This window comes from Corvus brachyrhynchos, unplaced genomic scaffold, assembly GCF_000691975.1.
Source record: "Corvus brachyrhynchos isolate BGI_N302 unplaced genomic scaffold, ASM69197v1 scaffold219, whole genome shotgun sequence".
Taxonomy (NCBI): Eukaryota; Metazoa; Chordata; class Aves; order Passeriformes; family Corvidae; genus Corvus; species Corvus brachyrhynchos.
Genome location: NW_008240034.1, coordinates 575,210 through 582,680, shown reverse-complemented (window position 1 = coordinate 582,680; position 7,471 = coordinate 575,210).

Below are 7,471 nucleotides of genomic sequence, written 5' to 3'. Positions count from 1 at the left end.
CCTAGCAGCTTGCTGCCAACAGGATGTTTAATTAATATTTAATTTCAGTTCTGTACATACACAGCTGCAGGTGTAGGAAGAGAATTCTGCTGTTCAGGTGCTTGCCTGGCTCAGATTCAGAGTATCAACAGGTAAAATTCTTCTCAGGCTCACCTTTTTCCCAGATGGGTATTTGGGACTTTACAATCTTCTCCAGTTTAGACTTATTACAGAACTGGAGTTGCTTTTTGTGCGGTGTTTGTTTTCCTTTTTTATGTGCAAATGTTCTCACTTCTCATTGTTGTGTTGATGCCGTTGCATGAAGGAAACACTGTGACCCTGCCCCTTAGAACTGTACACACAGTGCTGCAGGTGGCACAGACCTCACCTGTGCAAATATGTTTGCACTGTAAGATGAGGGCAAAAGAAGGTGGTGTCTTCAAGATGGAAATAATTATTTAAAAAATATTCAGCCTTTCTTTTTGAGCAAATTATTCGTGTTAAGTGTTGTCTTAAGAGTTCACTAAAACAAAACAGAGAAAAAATAAACTAATACTTTTAAAACAGTGCTGCTGCTAGAAAAGCCTGGAGACTTCAGTAGAGCAGGTTTTGTGTGACAGCCTGAGAGTCTTTGTAGGTGCTTGTGATAAGCTGAAAGCAAACCCTTCTGTTTTCAGCATCCCTGCTGGTGTTTGTGGACCTGTACTCTGGAAAGTGATCGTGTTCAGCAGTTTTTTGCTTTGGTTTGGAACCAAACCTTGGGCTGTGCCAGGCCTGGCTGCTGACCCCAGCACCCACAGGCCCGAGGAAGGTGGGGGAAGAGCTGTTTGTCACAACTGGGTTCTTTAGGAAAATCCAGCTTTGCTTTGAACACATCCCAAAGCACCAGGCTCTGTGTCAGAGCTGTGCTCTCTTCTGTACAAACCCATCTCTGGTGATGAAGACAGTTAACATTTTTTACACAAAGAATTTTGGTTCATTTAACAGGATGTCTGCAATTTAGTATGCCACTCACTTATGGATTAGCAAAAGAATAATTATATTACGGGGTACAGCTTTTAATTCCAGCTACTCAGATATCTGTGATATGCTCCTTCTGCTCAAACTTGGTACTTACCTTGAACTTTTTAGGAATTTATAGTTGTAGCAATCCATTTATGGACATTTCTACTTTCCCCACTTGTTTTTCTTCAGCTGTATGTAATGTTTGACGTTTCACTGTGCTTCATTAGTCAATGCTGTGTCACCAAATTATTTTTCAATTCTAATTGTTTACTACTTTCCCTGGAGGCATTTCAGTGCCGAGCTCTTCGCTTAGAGGCTGAGTGTGGTGCTGGAATGGTTTTTGTGTGTGAGATTTTGGGATGCAGCAGTAATGCTTCGTTGTCCATAACATTTTCCTCTTTATTAGTTGAAATAAATTATTTTTTCCTAGCTTACAAAAGATTTGGCGCATCATGCAGACAAGTTTGAAACTGAATTTTGCTATCAGCAAAATGGGTTGCCTATAACTTTTTGGCACTTACAAATTAGGAAATTTTCAATTGGAAAGACATGAAAGGGAACTGCTAGTGATAGCTTGTCTCCTAGAAAACATCTACCCCTCCAAGTCACAGCAGTTGATTTACAAAGAAGCCTGCATGGAGTGAGTTCAGAAACCACTTAACTTTTGACCATTGACATTTCGTGGGTGTTTGTTACTTTGAATGAACGGCCAGGATTGAACCCTGTAACACCTTTTGTTATCACCAGTGGCCGTTGAGCACTGAGCCTCTGTTTCCTGGGGGTTCTCTCCCAGGTGGAAGAATGTTCCATCCTCCCCCGACCCAACGGATCCCCTGCCTCAGCTGCCAGCAACTCTGCACACAAAGGCTCTGTTGTTGTCTTTGCTTTTCTCGAGATCATTTAGCAATTGGAGTCATTCAACACCACTTTGAAGGTGGGAGCTGGTGCTATTTAGAATAAACAATGACTCAGGGCTTTGTGACATTTCCCAGATGAACGACAGTTTTTATTTTTGACTAACCTGGGGGGGGGTGGTGGATGCTCTGCTGCTCCAGGCCTCAGCTCCACTTCGTGGCACAGGGCTCCGATGTGCAGCTCTCTACAGAATAACATCATGTATAGAAATCGCCTTCTATGAGAGTTGCTTAACTTTCCCAAAAGCTTGGGAAATCCAGATGGGGAGATGTTTATCAGGCACAGGGCTGGGCCTTGCTTGGCTTCTTGGCAGACTACCTACTTTGAGACAGCAAAGAAAATTAAACCAAAAATCTTCTGGAGGCTTGGGTCATGTCAGGCCAGTGGATGCACCGATTCAGAGTCTGGCAGCAGCAGTGACTAGGTCAGTCTAAGCTTTTCTGGCAAACAGCGTTGGTGGCAGAGACTCCGTGTGTTAAAATGCTCAGTGTTTAAGCAGTGTCCTCATCACAGCCAGATGGAATGTGCTGGAAGGATTGTTTACAGGCTGTTGGTGAGGGTGCAGAGTGGCAGGAGCAGAACACTGGGTACGATGGCTCCTGTGGCTGGGCAGTCCCAGGTTTTGGGCACGTGTTCCCTTGGGTTTTCTTTGCAGTTTGTGCATCAGACTTGAGAGGCTGTGAACAGCTTCCCCAAACTGGCAGCACTTCTGCCAAAAGGGAATATCCTGTAAAGAGTGAAAAGGAGGGAGTGGGCAGAGCAGGCTTCTGCTCCTGACTGTTCCCTGTGTGACACCAAGCATCACCTCCCTTCTCGTTTGTCTGCTGTAAACTTGCCATGAAACCTCAGAATCGGGTCTTATGATTTGTAGTTGCAACCTAGACTCTTATGAAAGAAATTCCTCCTTGTGAGGGTGGGCAGGCCCTGGCACAGGGTGCCCAGAGCAGCTGGGGCTGGCCCCGGATCCCCCGCAGCGCCCACAGGCCCGGGGCTTGGAGCAGCCTGGGGTAGCGGAAGGTGTCCCCGCCCATGGCAGGGGTGGCACTGGATGGGCTTTTAAGATCCTTCCAACCCAAACCATTCTGTGAGTCTATGAATAATAAAAACTGTAATGACAGTGCTGTAGCAGCTCAGAGCAGGTACTCAAATGTCTGCAGCAGAATTCCTGAAGTAATTCCAAAGTCCCAGCACCTGGCATGGGGCTGGCTGGGAGCTCCTGTCCTGACCTGCCCCACTGCTGGGGATCCGTGTGCACTCGCCGTGTGTCCCACTGAACGAGAGTGACATTAAACACCAAGGGCGCTAAATCAATACCACCTGTCACATGATGCCACCGTGACATTCCTGGCACGAGCGCTCCCTCTAATAGGGGCTGGAAGTGGGAAGCAGCAGCAGTTAGTGAATAATGGATCAGATACGCCTGATCTGTAACATTTACAGAGGGAGGGCGTGTCTCCCAGCGACAGAACAAACCGGTTATCAAACGGGAACTGGGAGTTCTGGCTCGTCCAAAACGCAAACCCTGAGCAGCGCAGAGCACAGAGCTGGGGTTTGTGAACCCCTGGTGCTGCCCACATCACCAGTGCTCCCTCCAAATTAGCCTCTGGATCAACAAAACCAGGCATTAGTGTCAGGAAATAACCAAAGAAGGAGGGGCTGGGGGTGAGCTGTGGATCAGAACCGGTGTAGCTGGTGGCTGGGCTGGAAGCCGGCATGGCCATGCTGGGGGCAGTGACGCGGCTGCGGCCGCTGCCCTGCACGCGGTGGCTGATGGAGAACAGCGTGCCTGGCAGCAGCTTGTGCAAAACACACCTGGGGCTGGCTGAGGTGAGCAGCAGAAGCTGTCGAGAAGGATGGAGGGCGAGGAGGCTCAGGGGGCCGAAGGCCACATCTGTCTGGCTGTCTCACATCTGGGCCCTGCTCACCAGACTCAGGTTGGGAACGCTGACAGTACTTTGGTTCTTTCAAGTTGAAAACTTTGATGCTGGATTAGAACAAAAGTATTCTGACAAGGAACTGAAAGTAACTCGAATATTGCATCTGCCTCTGTGACATCCAAAGCTCAAACTGCACAAAACCAGAAACTGGACAAAGAAAGCTAAAGTGACATTTAGGCATTAAGTGACACAGGCAGTGCTGCAGTTGGCCATGGAGAGCTGGAATTTGCATCCTTCATTTCCAGGATCTTTGACCTGCATGTAATGGAGAGATGCCCTCTGCCATTTTCACCCTGGCCAAAATTTGTATTTGCTCATGTAACAATAGAATTCTCCAGAAGGATCTGACAGTGTTTCCTGTTTCAACAGTAAAAAGCTGAGACTTCTGTCCTTAGCACATGAAGTGACCGGATCTCCATCCTCTGAGCCTTCTCGCTGAGAGAAGTCACTTATCGGATTTGGTGTGGACGGAAGGAAGGGTAAGAAAGGAACTCTGTCAATCCATGACATGAAATATTTTATATTAAGAGATTTGGCAAATGGTTCTGTGTGACTCTAAACAGGATGAGATAATTTTCCAAGGTCAGCTCTCCCGTACTCTCAGCTTTAAGTTTAGTCACTGAGAAGTCAATCCCGTAAACCTCCGCAGCAACATCCTGCCAGTGATGCAGACTTGGCTGTTGTTGGCTTCAACAGCAGCTCTGCTGCATCTTCAAAGGGCAGGAGGCTGTGTAACGTGCAGATTGCCTGGTGAGAAATGTGTGAGCAGGACAAATCAACGAGAACAGAGCAACGTGAGCCATGGGGTAACTCTTCACCCAGGCAGTTGCAACCTGGTTTTAAGAGAAGGCCACACTGAACTGGTGCAGCAGAAAGTGGGAATTCGGACCTCAGCTCAGCCTCCAGGCTGCTGTGTGGCTTTGGCTCATGAACTGGGTTTCAAGCATTTTGGTTCTTAAAACAGAATTGGTACCAATGAACTTTCTTGGTGAGTCAACTGCTCCAAAGCTCCTTTTGGGCACTAAGTCTGTGTTCCTTGACTACTTCCAGGCTGGTTAATTAGCGATGAACTTTAATTTGCATGGCTAATGACACACAGCCTAAAACCCAGACGTGTTCCAGTGAATAGGGAGAAAGATATATTTGGTTTTCAAGGTGTGAAGCTTTCAGCAAGCTCCATGTGTTGGTGGTTGGGAGCTGAGCTGGGTTCTCTCTCTGTGTGCACTTGTGTCAGTACAAGGATGTCACTGCTGCAACATTCAAGCTGCTGTACAAAGTCATTGTCCCTACGTGTTTGTGCAAACGTGGTTCCTGCTCCAGGGATGGACTTCCAAGGACTTCAGTTCTGAGCAGCGTTGATCTGGAGGAGTGATCTGTTGGGAAGCTGGCACACTTAGGTTGGTTTGATGTGGAGGCATCTGTAGGACAGAGTGGTAGGACTTGGGAAAAGGCCCTGGAGTGACAGGACAAGGGGGAATGGCTTCCCATTGCCAGAGGGCTGGGTTAGATGGAATATTGGGAAGGAATTGTTCCCTGGGAGGGTGGGGAGGCCCTGGCACAGGGTGCCCAGAGCAGCTGGGGCTGCCCCATCCCTAGAAGTGCCCAAGGCCAGGTTGGCCGGGGCTTGGAGCAACCTGGAACAATGGGGCGCATCCCTGCCCATGGCAGAGGTGGGATGGGATGGTCTCTAAGGCCACTTCCAACCCAAACCATTCTATGATTTAAGTAAGGAATGGATCAAACCAAAATAAGTAAGTTTTTTAGGGTCAAATAGATGAATACTCTCTATTGCAAGTCTCTCTGTACTTGTTTTATTAGGAGGATTCAGATCTGAACCCCCATGGTTTGTGATTGTCACAGTTCATAGCAGACACTTATCCCTGCTTATTTCCAAGTTATTTGAACTAAACCATAAAACATCTGTAGAGGAGAGAAAGAAATGTGACTATTGCCAATATTTAATAGATCAAACTGGTGATTTTTGTAGCCTCTTGAATCAGGAATTAAAGAAGAGCCTGCATTGCAGCTATTGGAAAAAAAAAAAGAGTAAGCAGGTGTTGGCTTAGTTTCTTAGCGCCCACATTGCTCCTGTTGGTTTATCTGATTGCAAACCAAGTGCACTGTAGCGTGATGAATATGTAGCAGTGAATGTATGGGAAAGATGCTGGAAAGGTTGCACCCCGATGTTCTTAATCAGTAATTAGAAACTAAAAATAGTATTTTAAGTAAAGATAATAAATCTGTAGCCTTTAATCCTCATGTGCCAATGTGTAAGCTGATATCATTATTACATGAAAGGCACTGAGGACATAAGTGAGTAAGCAAGAGCAGGTTGCTGTTACAGTCACAGTATAAATTCCACATAGCCCAAGCTGTCCAGGTGATGTTTGGCTTTGTCTGTTTTATGCAAAGTCTACAGTCATAAAGCAGGTTAATTTGCAAGCAGAGAACACATACTTTTGTTGTTTATTTCCATTCCTTAACTGCCCTTACTTCCTGAAGTATTCCAGAATGAGTGGGGTTCCGAGTCTCTCTGCACTTGTCAGCTCGAGGGCAGCAGCATGGATTTGGGAAAAAAGGACAGAAATGAGGGAAATGCCTTCCCGTGATGGTGGTTCTGGCACACCAATGGGCTGAATCAACAGCTCCTGTGCTGTGCAGACACATCTGCTGTGCTGATGACAGAGAAAGCATCCCCACTTAAGCAGAGCCTTTCATCTCATCATTTAAATAGTCTGCAAATGTCAAGATGTAGTTATTGTTGCATAGGTACCATCCCAGCTAATCCTGCTTACGCTGGTCGAATCAGGCCACCAGCCTTACCCTGTCCAACAGGGAAACCTCAAACAACGTCAGGGAGTGAATCACACCAACAGAGCCATGATTTCACTGACCAGTCCTCCCCTCATTCACACTGTCGTGTCCCCGGGACAACTGCAGTGATTCTTTACCTGGAAAAGCAACGCAAAGTATTTTAAATAGGGTAAACTCATAGTGCAATTCAGTGTGCAGACAAAGGGACTGAGGCACAGTGACCTGCTGGTCACCACTGGCCTGCCCAGGGGCCCTTAATGTCATGCAGAAGTGAGAGCTCTGTTGTAAGCTAAAGATGGTGGGGTAAAAAATTTAAAGAATGTCTATTTGCCAAGCATTTTTGAATTAAAAAAGGCTTTATTCCAGCAGTTTATAACTCATTTGTCTCGCAGAAATGGCTGAAAGCAAGAGCCAGATAAAATTACTGAAAGTTGCCAGGAAACGTACTGTCATGGCTTAGTGTGAGTGCAGCACAGAGATGATTAAAAAAGGCACCAAATGGTGAATCCCACTGGAAAAAGAACCAGAAATCTGCAATGGCTGTTTGGGTTCCATGATACTGAAAGCAGTGGCAGTGATAGACAGTATCCTCATCCCAAGCTCTGTTCAGGTCTAGGGCAATCCAGAGAGGAGGAGGAGGGACACGGGCACAGCCAGGGCAGCAGCCCCGCTCTCAGCCTGGGCTGTCAGCACCGGGGACAGTGGGACAGAATCACAGAATGGTTTGGGTTGGAAGGGACCCTTGGGGACCATCTCGTTCCACCCCTGCCATGGGCAGGGACACCTTCCACTATCCCAGGCTGCTCCAAGCCCCGTCCCCG